Genomic DNA, 12,483 nt, shown 5'->3' with positions numbered 1-12,483 from the left:
GCACATCCCTCCTTGGCAACCTGCCTCTTTAAAGGGAGGGAGGTTTGCCTGAGGGCTGCACATTGAAGGAGGCCAGGAGCACACAGGTTGCCAGTGTTAGTAGCTGCAGTAGTACTTTCATAGGTCTCAGCAGTTCCTGGCCACTGGGCCAGCACAGAAATTCCCACAAATGGGCATAATCCTATTTTTAGTGGTGTATATGCCTGCTTTATTTGTTAATCTGAAAGATGCATCTACTTACTCAGCATATGACTATGCAATAAAAATTCCAATTTTTACTACTTCTCGGACCAAAAAGGAAACAACACTTCCAAAAAAATGAAACTCTGATCCACTCAGAGAAGAGAAGTGGCCCTTGTGCAAGGCATTTGAGGTCAACAGACATGGTCTATGTGACAGTATATGGGATCCCACTAGCTACACCATGTCCCCAGATGTTAAGTCTTTGAGCTGCTCCAGTGCCTGAGTTGTCCAATGGCTGGGATTGTTGTATAGGGGAGAAGTGGTCATTTGGGTAGCCAGGACCCAAACCATCTAGATTAAAGCCAACCAACAGTAGGCTTTAATCAATACCTTGAACCGTTGGAGGGCTGGTGAAACATGTTCCCCGTGGCTAACTGCACCTAAGAGGCAGGCAGATACCCACTGCATTAGCTGTAGGTTGCAAATGCTCTTTATAGGTAGAATGCATTACAGTAATCTAGGCTAGGATTTGCAAAAGGGCCCAAGGGAGTTATGTGCCTACCTCAATATTGTCACAATGGGAGCTGGGCACCTAACACTCCTAGGACATCTGAAAATCCCAGCCCTAATTTAGAAGAGACTCTATGGCGTGAACCTGTCCCCTTATCTGAACTATCCACATGGCCTGAATCTATTTAAAAAACAAACAAACACCCTTGAAATCCTATCAGAATGGTTTTACTTACAAGATTTCTAATGCTTCCTGTTTCTGAGTAAGCTGGGAATAGCATGAGACCAAAGAATGTTTCATCACTCCCTCTGCCAGTCAGAATCCGGCAGTGGGGAGGTTCCCAAAAATAACGAGAGAGTATTATTATTTTAACCTCACCCACAGTGTGGGTTTGCTTTATTCTGAGTTTTAGAAGAAGGTTCCAGTTATTTTATCGAACTCAGTAACTCCATTTCTAATGATTGCAGATCTTGTAGCTTGTGCTCTCTCTCCTGCAGATATCAAACACAATTAGATTTGGCAGAATTCAATTTTTATTTTTTGTAAGGATTTTAACAGGTAATATCAAAGTTTATTTTAAGCATTTAAATTTTTTATCAATTGAAGTTTGCATAACTGCATTAAATTATGGGAGGTCAGACAATTGCAGAGGGCTCAAAAGTTAAAGTTTATAGCCATTAAAACACAATTTGCTAACATCACATGTCAAAATATACAGAGTAAATATCCTTACATCAGGCTCTAATAAGTTCTTAAGCAGCATTGTTCTTACTTTGACTACCTGTAAATTTCAGTTATCTATGGAAATATTTTTTCAATCCATTTGTGTGTACAGTGAAATTGACATTTACCAAAAAATCTAGTCCTCCCCAGGCTAACTATAATAATGCAGACAGACTGTTTCTTTGTTTGACTGCAAGGTGTCGTCATCTAGCATGATGCTGGGAGGAAAGTATATGGGAACTGTCTGCTGAAGAGCAGGTTCATGAACAGGTCTTAAGCTTCATTGACTTGCTGTAAAACATGAGCAATCTTGAGGCTTTCAAGTATTTAAGTCCACTTCTCATTGACATGACCTTTGCCTCGAAGCTGAGTTCAGTTTCCAGATCAAAACAAAATTAAAATCCTCAGCCTGACAGCTTTCCACAAGGCACTGCAAATCATAGATTTTCAGCTAATCACTACAGTTAGCTGCTCCCAAACTATCCAAGCAGTTCAAATACCGTGAATGCGATACTAATGGGCTACGGAATCTGTGTTATTGCCCTTCTAGCATGTTGTTATTTCAACAGAAATCATTATTTAATATTTCAGTAATGCCCAGAGCCCTAACTGATACCATGGCCCATTTGTGCTAAAGACACAACACAGTCCCTACCTGCAAGTTATTATAGTCTAACTAGATATGACAAAAATAAGGATCAAAGAGGAAATACATGCTATGAGTTGACTTGCCCACAGTCATCTAGCTAGTGGAGCCAGGAACAGAACCCAGGTCTCATGAGTCCCTGCCCAGTTATGCGCTGGATGATGTTGCGTCTCTAATCGGACTATTAGGGAAGCTAACAAATAAAACATAACACAAAGGGGCTGATCCTGCTCTGTCTGAAGTCAATAGAGGGATCAAACCATAAATATTCATAAAACTTGTTGATGAAGAAGAATTAATAAATGTTCTGTAATCTTAGATTAGCTCAAGAGATTTTTTTTCTCGCTAACTTCATTGACAGCAGGATCAAGACCACTTGCGTGTCTGATCTGACATGGTCAGCATCCTTAGGGGGCTCTCCGTGCATCACTCAAAAGTTATAACATGTTGGTCAGTGCATGCACAGCTTTTTGTGTGTGTGTGCAGAGAGTCAGTTTTACTCAGAACTGGATGGAAAGCCACAGCTATTTTCCTAGCACACTGTCTCTGTCTGTTGTGCGGTGATGGGGCTCTCATGAGTGCCTCAATCTTTTTGATGGAGTTATCTTCTCAACATCCATGCAAAGTGGGGAAGTGCTATTGGTACTAAGGGACAGACACGCTAAGGCTCAGACCCTCAAAGGTAGCTTGGTGCTTACCTCCCACTGATTTCCCGCCCTCGCACAAGAGCAGGAATCAAACCCACATCTATTCTAGCACAGGCTAGCCCTCTAGCCACTGGTTTACGGTTTAGAACCCTGCTGAAGAGGTCAGAAAGACCCCGCTCTGGCAAGCGGTGTATGGTCTTTACCGCAGAGTCTGATGCTCCTGGGAAAAGCATTGCAGCTACGGGGTGTGTGTAGATGGTGATTATGGCTATACTTTGAGCTGGTTCTGTAAATTCCTGCTCAAGGAGACACAATTGCATTCGGTCTGAAAAATAGAGGGCAGCCGTGTGGCCCTGGCAGCCGGACGGGCTAACCGCAGAGAGTGTGTACCTAGCATTGCCAATTGGTGTCTATTTTCAGTGCGCTAGCTTGATCAGAGTTAAGGCAGGTATGTCTCCTCCAGCTCAAAGAGTGGCTGTACTGTGTGTGTTTTTGTGTGCGTGTATTCTGGAAAAAAGGTGAATAAAATGCTCCAGGTTGAGACAGCCCTCTGGTTTAGGAGTGTCACATCAGTAGGACTGAGCTGTATATGAACCTTCGACTGCAGCAAACACTTAACTCAGGGAAGTTTTCAGACAGAAGCCCATCACTTGCTGACAACTTAATTTGTTTTGCTTCACCCTGAGAATTTCTCTCTCTCCGCTGTGCCAGCTATTTAAACAAGCTGCTTTGGTGGAGAGGGTGATCCCTGTGGATTGGGAAAAACAAGCTTGTTCTGTTTGAATAGCTACTGTTGAGAATTTCTCGAAAATTAGGCTGCCACTAAGGGACCATTCAAAACTTTGTTTTTTCTGTTCCCTTGCAGTAACTTGCATCAAACAAACCTACTCTAAAATACATTAGTAGGAAGTTATATTAGATAATACAGCATTTGCAGTAAGAGAATGGATCCTGGCTGGGAATAGCGAAAGACCTCCCTTTATTTCAATACCTCTATTCTAAAGCTCTGGCCCAAAACACTGCAGTTATAGGTACTACCGGTTGGGGGCTAATTACTGTAGTATTTTTTTTTAATAAGGCTTCTACCAGTAGCTGAGCTTTCGCTGCCTTTTCAAATGGACTGAGACTAAAATTCAACATCTTTCTTCATGAGAAGCAAGACGTCATCTCACGAAAATATGCATGTGCATCATTTCTTATCTGAATTTTCTGACACCTTTGAAACACTTACTTTTTTTTCCCATTGTACAAATCTAACATTGCCGAATGGCAAGTGTGCCAGCTTTTAATTATTATTATTTCTTTGTTTTAGCCCCCAAATCCTGCAGCAACTGTTATTCCCAGTGACTGACTGGACACAAGAGGCAACATTTCAACCATCCATCTATCTCAGGTTCTTACATGGCCCGCATTCTCATAGTGTCTGAGCACTTCACAATGTGTAATGGCCTTATCCTCAGAACAGGGAGTGCAGGTCTGTTACCCCATTTTATGGACGAGGAACTGAGGCTCAGAGAGACTAAGTGACTTGCCCAAGGTCATACAGGAAGCTTGTAGCAGAGGAAAGAATTGAACTCGGGAGTCTCCTGAATCACAGGCTAATGTCCTAATCACTGGTACCCCCTTTCTCACTCTAGCTGGTGTTGAATTGGTGGAGCAGGAATATGTGCTCACTGGAGGCAGCAAGTTACAGCAGGAAAGTTTTCAGTATTTGAAAACTTTTAAAATGAGGACATAGAATTTTAAAAATCATCTGAGTGATTTTTATTGTCTGGAAGCAACCTTTTCTGGCTACTCTAAAGTATTTCATTATTCTCATGAGAAATTCATGCCAGCCGTGCAAACCAACTTGTAAAGCTGTTTCAGAGACAGGACACATTAAGTAACCCAGGTAACCTGTCAATGGCTATGACTATCTTAAGGAATGATAATTCAGGGAGCAGGTGCTAAAGAGAGTCACGGAATGTACAATCCCTGTCCTTATCCAGTGTGTTTCCGACTCTGGGCTAATGGCTCCAGTGAAACAAGACAGTGCCACTGCATGTGTTACATATTTTCATGGAAGAGGCATGTCATATAACATGACACAGATGTTGCTGAATATTTTATGATTTTCTCACCCCTGGGTAAACCTATATGTTTTATAATTTATGGACCCAGAAAAAAGAGAGTCCTTCCATGCCTGTGTGTTTGAAACATCTAGAAGCCGGGCTCTTTAATGCTTCGTGACACAGAAAATTAGGTCTCCACTGTTACAGTGCTATTGCACTGACAACAAATGTGTGTGTGTTTTGTGATATTAAGCATGTCTATACATGTTTGGAGGATTGGCGCCTTAAAGATGGAAGCACATTGCAAAGCTAACGTTAAAATCTCAATAGAATATCATCTATAAGAAAACACTCAACATCTGCTCTCACTCATAACTAAACAACCAGTTCGCCTTCTCTTTATCTTACCTACTTTTCATTCGTTTGTTTTTATCTACTTCTTTCCTGACTGTTCCTCCTCCTCCATCATCCCTGCAACAGTGCAGTTGGATCAAGACCAGTATCTCCTAACTGCTCCTTTCAGGCAAGGAGAAAGGGAGAACTCCCTCTTTTGTCCGAATCTGCAGGGCAACATTTTAGAAGAACTCAGAATCTGGCAGACCCCAGTGAGGCCATCTGAAAATCTGGCCCTCATTGTTCAGAGAAGAGATTTGATTCCCTCGGGTTCTCATTTGGTTATGAAATTAGGTTATTCCCATCCAATTAGGTTTCTTTTGATCAAGATATTCTATACATTGCTTAACTGGTCATAACATATGCACAATCAGTGAAAGAACCAACCGCTCTCTGTTGAATGTGCCAACCTCCTTGCACTACACTACCAGAGGAAGGATGGTCCTGTAGTTAGGGCCCTATGCTGGGATGTAGGAGACTGGGATTCAAGTCCCAGCTCTGCCACACACTCTTTGCGTCACCTGGGGCAAGTCATTTTGTGTCTGTTTCCTCTCTGTAAAATGGGGTGATAATACTTCGCAGAGGTGTGGTGATGATAAATACATTGAAGACTCTGAGATAACCGGACACTGTGGTAACAGGCATCATATAAGTACCTCAGATAGATAGTATAAGCATTGGTTCCCTGTAGAGCTGTTGATATGGATTCTACCAGCTGCCTCAGATGGGGGACTGGGAATGTATCCTTCCCGTGGGAATGGAACAGGGTTTCCGACAATTTACCCATGCCATTACTGCCCACTTGTGCTTTTCCCGGCATGGCAGTCTCAAACACGTGCAGATTATTTACCAAACTGTACAAATGATCAGTGTTATGCAACACCTTTCATTGCACATCCCATCCTGAGGTAACGGCTGGTTTTCACACTGCATACCTTTCACTTCAGCACCCACCAAACACCCCCTTAAGGCCCTGGCTGTACTGGAGGCACCATTGAGCTGCACCTTCTGAAGAAGCAGTCCCAGGCATGCAGAAGGAACAGAGGCACCATTTTACATCCCGTCAGGGTGTGAAGCATGCCTGTCCCTCCACTGCTAACCAGCCCCACTGGCTGCGGGTGTGAGGACGGAATAGAACAATGGGCCAGCCTTTTCCTCATCTTTCCCTTCCCCTTCACACTGCTGCTAGAGCCACTAGCAGTATGAGCCAGGAGCAGCTGTTGTACTGACCATAGGAACTGCCAGCCTGGATCAGAGCCCAAGTGCAGGTAGTCCAGTATCTTGTCGATCCAGCACCAGATGTTTCAGTTCAGAGGAAGGTGTAAGAACACCATAGGAGGCAGCTGTGGGATAATCTGTCCCCCGCACATTGGTCTCCTCCTGGTCTCTAATAACTAGAGACTGGCTTGAGCCCTGAAACACAGGGTGTAATATCCCTTCCGAAATTACTTAATGGGAATGAAAGGATTGCCAGAGTGGTATAAAGGGGCCTTGATGTATATGAGAATTGCCTTTGTCTGAGCCTGTACCATTCTGCAAGAGACCGCACTAGGGTAAATCTAATCCTTAATGAACATCACCAGGGAAGGTGCCTCTACCCTGCCTCACTTTTCCTTTCAAGAGCATCAACACTCAATAGTATAGTAGATAACTCGGAAGGTAACAGGGAGTTTCCAAAGGAACAAAGGGTAATTAGGCACCCATCTTCCATTGACTTTAATGGTAGTTGAGTACCTAATTTCCCCTAGTTTGCCTTTGAAAGTCTCCCCCAGTAATGGTTAATATTTGTTCTTGTAACTCTGTACAAGCACAAATAAAAATTATGCATCGTAATCAACCCACTTACCTCCCAGATAATTCCTGCCTCTTTGAGACTCATAATTCCACCAGTTGCTCAATTCTCCTCCTGTAATTTAATTTCTAAACACAGCTGTCCAGCTAGTCCATGTGCAGTTCATTAGATTTTAATGTTAACAGTGCTATTGGGCCAGATGCATGCTAAAGATAACAGGTACCTCCACTGGTAATGAACCGGTGACATGGCTACTCATTATTAATTCACTTTTAAATTGTAATGCTCTCAAAAAGAACATTTCATAGTATTTTCCCCCAGCTGTCATGCTAGGGTTAAAATGATTGCACCTATTCTCGCAGTATATTTATATTACTGTAGATCGCACCCAGAGCAAATACACAAGCTTCGAACCTTGCAATCATTTTGCAGCCATATGTTAACAAAAATCTGATCTATCAGTGTGACAAATTAGTGTTGCACAGGTGTCGGGGTAGTTTTATAATTCATTAGGCCAGCCAGCATCTGTCTTTCCTTTAATTGAAGTTATTTCTATAAGGTTATTTTGGCACAAAACCATTAGTCTGATGTTTTTATATTAATGTTCCGAACTATGTAGATACTAAAGAAATGCAGTGTGATTCTGGTTAGGTAGAGATGAGGATTTCAACATAAAAAGGGGAGATGGGCAATGCAAAATTGTCCACAAAAGAGTGCACGATTATCCAGCTTTCTTTCAGCCATTTTTGTATTTGCAAAATGCCACATTTCCAATAAGATAGCAACTTGGTTAGCAGCACATGCACAAGGATGAAACTGTGGCTAATCTTAAATTACTTACAACTGTAAGATCTTTGGGGGGAAAATATATGTTCTTTATATGTGAGTTCTGCACCTAGAACAACAGGGATTCTTGATGGCTGCCCCTCCCAGTTTCCCAGATCCTGAACTGTCTGTACCTGGTGCAGCGTATGTTCCCCAGTGCAGTTATGCTGACTGGAATATTGGGGTGGGAAGCTAAATCGCTGTTTGGTCTGCACCCACATGTGCGGGCGAGGATGGAGTGGCACCCCAGGGGCTGCTCTCCTTCACTTGCTGCTACCACGGGTATGGGTAGCCCAGGCAGAGTTGTAAGCAGGCGTGCCTTAGCCATCTCCTTCCCTGCATAGTACCATAGATCCCTTGCAGCATTTCATGCCAGCTGTTACACTAGCAAGATATTTACATGTGAGCTTAACTTTACTCATAGGAGTAACCCCATTGACTTCAATGTGCTTAAAGTTAGGCACACGCTTAAGTACAGGGCCTTTACACCAGCTGCTGATCTGACCCCCAAACGAGTGGGTATTATGACACTATTTATGTTACTTGCATCCAACACCTTTTCTTCTCCTGTGCCTACATCTGACGAGCTGTCTGGGCTGCATCGTTCTCAAGGGCTCCGTTTTAGTTTTACTGACCTTTATTTCTTTGAAATGCAGAGTTGCCTGTGGCTTTGCCATATGGTTAGCTAGCTAATGTTTTCATTTGAGCTTCCTTCCTTTCTTTGTGTATGTGTATAATTTCTTTGATCCTGTCTTCAAGAATTATATTTCTGGGCCATCCTTTCTCTTACCCAGGGAAAGAGAAATGAGGTCAACTGATGTTTGGTACATGTGTGTCTTCATGCTTAAGCTGCTCTGATCCTAGCAAGATGACAGACACCTTCTGTGCCTGCAAGTTGAATATGCTTGTGTTCAATATAAACTGCTGCAAATCCATTCTGCAGCCCTTATATTTAATGGCACTTTTATATATAAGCTATAGCCCTTATTTATAGTAGCTGCCATTAGACAATAAATGAACAAATATCATGCTGCAGTTTTGACTTGACTGTGTTATTGCATATGTTTAGAATGTATCTGCAGGGGTTAAAGTAAAGGGATGCCGGGGAAAGAGGAAGCTGCTTTCCCACCTCTGCTAAACATGGGGGAGAGGTCCGGGGATCTCCTAAGATCTGTGTCAGTCTTGGGGCTTGCGGGGCTAAACCTCAGCTGTTTTCACAGAGAATGAGTTGCACCCCTCCCCAGTGGAAGAACGGATGGAGATTCCTGTCTCCTATCAAGCAGTAGATCCCGTAAGGGGATATAGACTTGATCTAGTAAACCACCGGCTTATCATTAAGCATGTGAGAAGTCCTGATGGACCCAAAGTCAGGAAAAGGCTCCTGATATTTTACCAATATGTACTTTTTTTTTAGTTATATTCCCATGGTCCTCTGTAAACTATTCATCTGGCTGTGTTTCACCCTTCCATTGCCTGTAGGGATTACACCATATTCTGCCTTTGTCCCTCCACACCTCTGATACTAATGTGCTGGTACCAGGGTGACACAATATACCCCTATATTCATACCCTCCACTATTATAATAATCTTTCTAGTATTCCTGGTAAGGTATCCTTTGAAAGCTCATGATTTGCTGGTCAGTATTGTCCTGGTAAAACTTATAGCCCCACAGTCCTGCCCAAACAGAAACTGGCAAACAGGTCTCTCTGAAACAAAGGAGTGTATGCTCTGTGTAATTTGCATTTAAGTAGTAAATAGCAGGAAGGGAAGACAAAGGAAGTTCAAACAGGTGAAAAAAACCAGCAGGGAACATCCTTCCACATAGACACTTTGGCTCCTGGGTCTCAGCTGGAAATGTTTTTTTGTTTTTTTTTCAAGAGGAGAACTGAAGATATAAAAAGGAATGACAACACCCCAAGGCACTTCTCTCTATCTCCCTGCCTATTGAATTCACTTCATCTGAAGAGATAAAGGAAGCAGGCATGGACTCTTGGGGAGAGGTCCTGACCTAAAGAGTATCTTCAGTAAGACTGCTGAAAGCATGGGGTAAGAAAACTTTGCTTTGAATCTAATGTAGTTTGTTAAGTTAGGCATCTGTAAGTGTTTTATCTTTATTTTTGTAACCATTTCTGACTGTTATGCCTCATTGCTTGTACTCACTTAAAACCTCCTTTGTAGTTAATAAACCTTGTTTTATTGTTTTATCTAATTCAGTGTGCTCAAGTTGAAGTGTCTGGGTAACTCCATTTAGGATAACAAGTTGTGTGCATATTATTCCTTTAAGGGAATAATTGACTTAATATATTTGTATTGTCTGGGAAAGGGCTGGGCAGTATAGGACATATGTTTCTGGGGAAAAATCTGGGAGTGTGTTGGGGTGATTTGTAAGGCTGTCTGGCTGCAGCACACAGACAAACATAACTTACATGCTGGAGGCTGTTTGTGAGCAGCAGGGCAGGGCAAGTTACAGGGCAGGGGTAATACAAATTGGTCTGGATTGTACCCTGGTATGTCATAACCAGGTAGAAGGTCGCATTTGAAAAGTATTCATGACCATGGATATTTCCCAAGGGCACGTTGTCTCCCAATTGGTGGTCATAGAGCTGAGTGGATTTAACCAAGTTTGGCGGGGAGGGGTTTGCTGACAGCATGAATTTTCCATCCATCTGAGCCAGTTGCATGAGCCATACTATATTTTTCTTAACTATAATACCCTACCTCTCTGAACATCTTCTTAAGAGACACTGCTCAGTTTCAGAGCATGGGTATAAATGTTCAGTGTGTCTTTGAGCCAAAGATCCTTAGGACACCTGAATAGAAGCTGCTGAGCCCAAAGGAATTCAGCTTAAAGAGAAGTGTATCAGACATGATGTTACTTCCTCATGGGGCAATCTTCAGCCGACATCAACTCCATGGAGCTACAACAATTTGCACCATCTGAGGATCTGTCCCAATGACTTTCCCTCATAGAATCTCAGGGTTGGAAGGGACTTCAGGAGGTCATCTAGTCCAACCCCCTGCTCAAAGCAGGACCAAACCCAACTAAATCATCCCAGCCAGGGCTTTGTCAAGCCTGACCTTAAAAACCTCTAAGGAAGGAGATTCCACTACCTCCCTAGGGAACCCATTCCAGTTCTTCACCACCCTACTAGTGAAAAAGTTTTTCCTAATGTCCAACCTAAACCTCCCCCTCTGCAACTTGAGACCATTACTCCTTGTTCTGTCATCTGCTACCACTGAGAACAGTCTAGATCCATCCTCTTTGGAACCCCCTTTCAGGTAGTTGAAAGCAGCTATCAAATCCCCCCTCATTCTTCTCTTCTGCAGACTAAACAATCCCAGTTCCCTCAGCCTCTCCTCATAAATCATGTGCTCCAGCCCCCTAATCATTTTTGTTGCCCTCCGCTGGACTCTCTCCAATTTGTTCACATTCTTCTTGTAGTGTGGGGCCCAAAACTGGACACAGTACTCCAAATGGGGCCTCACCAGTGCTGAGTAGAGGGGAATGATCACATCCCTTGATCTGCTGGAAATGCCCCTACTTATACAACCCAAAATGCCATTAGCCTTCTTGGCAACAAGGGCACACTGTTGACTCATATTCAGCTTTTCGTCCACCGTAACCCCTAGGTCCTTTTCTGTAGAACTGCTGCCCAGCCATTCGGTCCCTAGTCTGTAGCAGTGCATGGGATTCTTCCGTCCTAAGTGCAGGACTCTGCACTTGTCCTTGTTGAACCTCATCATATTTCTTTTGGCCCAATCCTCTAATTTGTCTAGGTCCCTCTGTATCCTATCCCTACCCTCCAGCGTATCAACCACTCCTCCCAGTTTAGTGTCATCTTTCCCTCATGTTTAGTTTCTTCTCCCACTGTATACTCTTGGCAAAGTGGCTGAAATCATTTTGGTTCCTCTTTTGTCTCTCATGGTTCTGTGAGGTTTATATAGGGATATGGGGAAGTAGTGAAGAGGATGGGCAAAGAGGTGGTGGAGTTAAATGGACAGGAGAAATAAAGTTATAGACAGGGTTTCTGTAATTCTAGCTTGCCGGCTTTCAGTAAGAATCCAGGCCCCTCTAAACTATCTTCAACATTTTAAAGTGCATTTAGCTACCATCAACTGGGGAAAACTTGGCATTTATTCATTCTACTCCTGCCTCCTGTTTACACTGTTCTAAAAATGTCCTTTTGGTTTCTAATGCACTAAACAAAGGACATTTCAGTAGGTCTTTAAAAAAATTGGTCAATTTAGTGCTCATGAAAGTTGTCAGCCTAACAACCCTGCAGACCAAAATGGTTTATTTTTCCATAGATTGGGCCTAGCACGGATAGCTGCAATGTGGGATTCTGTTATACATAGGTTCTAATATTGCACTCATTCCCATAGTATCTGAGTATCTTCTTGTAATGCATAAAGAAACGTGACTACACATCTGTCACATGCTGCTTGGTCTCTCGTCCTCTCCTCTAGGGAGAAGCATGTGCAGGGGAAGGTGTTTTGGTAGGGTTTTTAAATAAATATGCACTTTTCTGTATGTTTATGTTAGAGAAGGCAGGTCAATGAAATCTGCCTTGCACTTGGAGTGGAAGTTGGTGAGGTTTGTCATGGTCCTCAGTTTCGGGAGAAGTTCACCCCACAGTCTTGGACCAGCCCCAGAGAAAGTTCTGTCTCCTGCACAGATGAGATTTTCTCCACCCTGCACTGCAAGTACATG

At 43.0% G+C, this 12,483-nt stretch overlaps 1 long non-coding RNA gene across 1 annotated transcript in view; it reads left to right on the top strand.

Moving 5' to 3' along the window:
* The window catches only part of LOC123373185, a 102,993-nt gene extending 93,181 nt beyond the window's left edge, over nt 1–9,812 (top strand). The window contains exon 4 of the long non-coding RNA XR_006580602.1: nt 9,651–9,812. This is a non-coding gene — a long non-coding RNA (uncharacterized LOC123373185). The remainder of the gene's footprint in view (nt 1–9,650) is intronic.
* Nucleotides 9,813–12,483: the final 2,671 nt, after the last annotated feature.

Source organism: Mauremys mutica, chromosome 6 (assembly GCF_020497125.1).
Source record: "Mauremys mutica isolate MM-2020 ecotype Southern chromosome 6, ASM2049712v1, whole genome shotgun sequence".
Classification (NCBI taxonomy): Eukaryota; Metazoa; Chordata; order Testudines; family Geoemydidae; genus Mauremys; species Mauremys mutica.
Note: the sequence above shows the minus strand (reverse complement) of the source record. Positions and strands in the feature narration are given on the sequence as shown.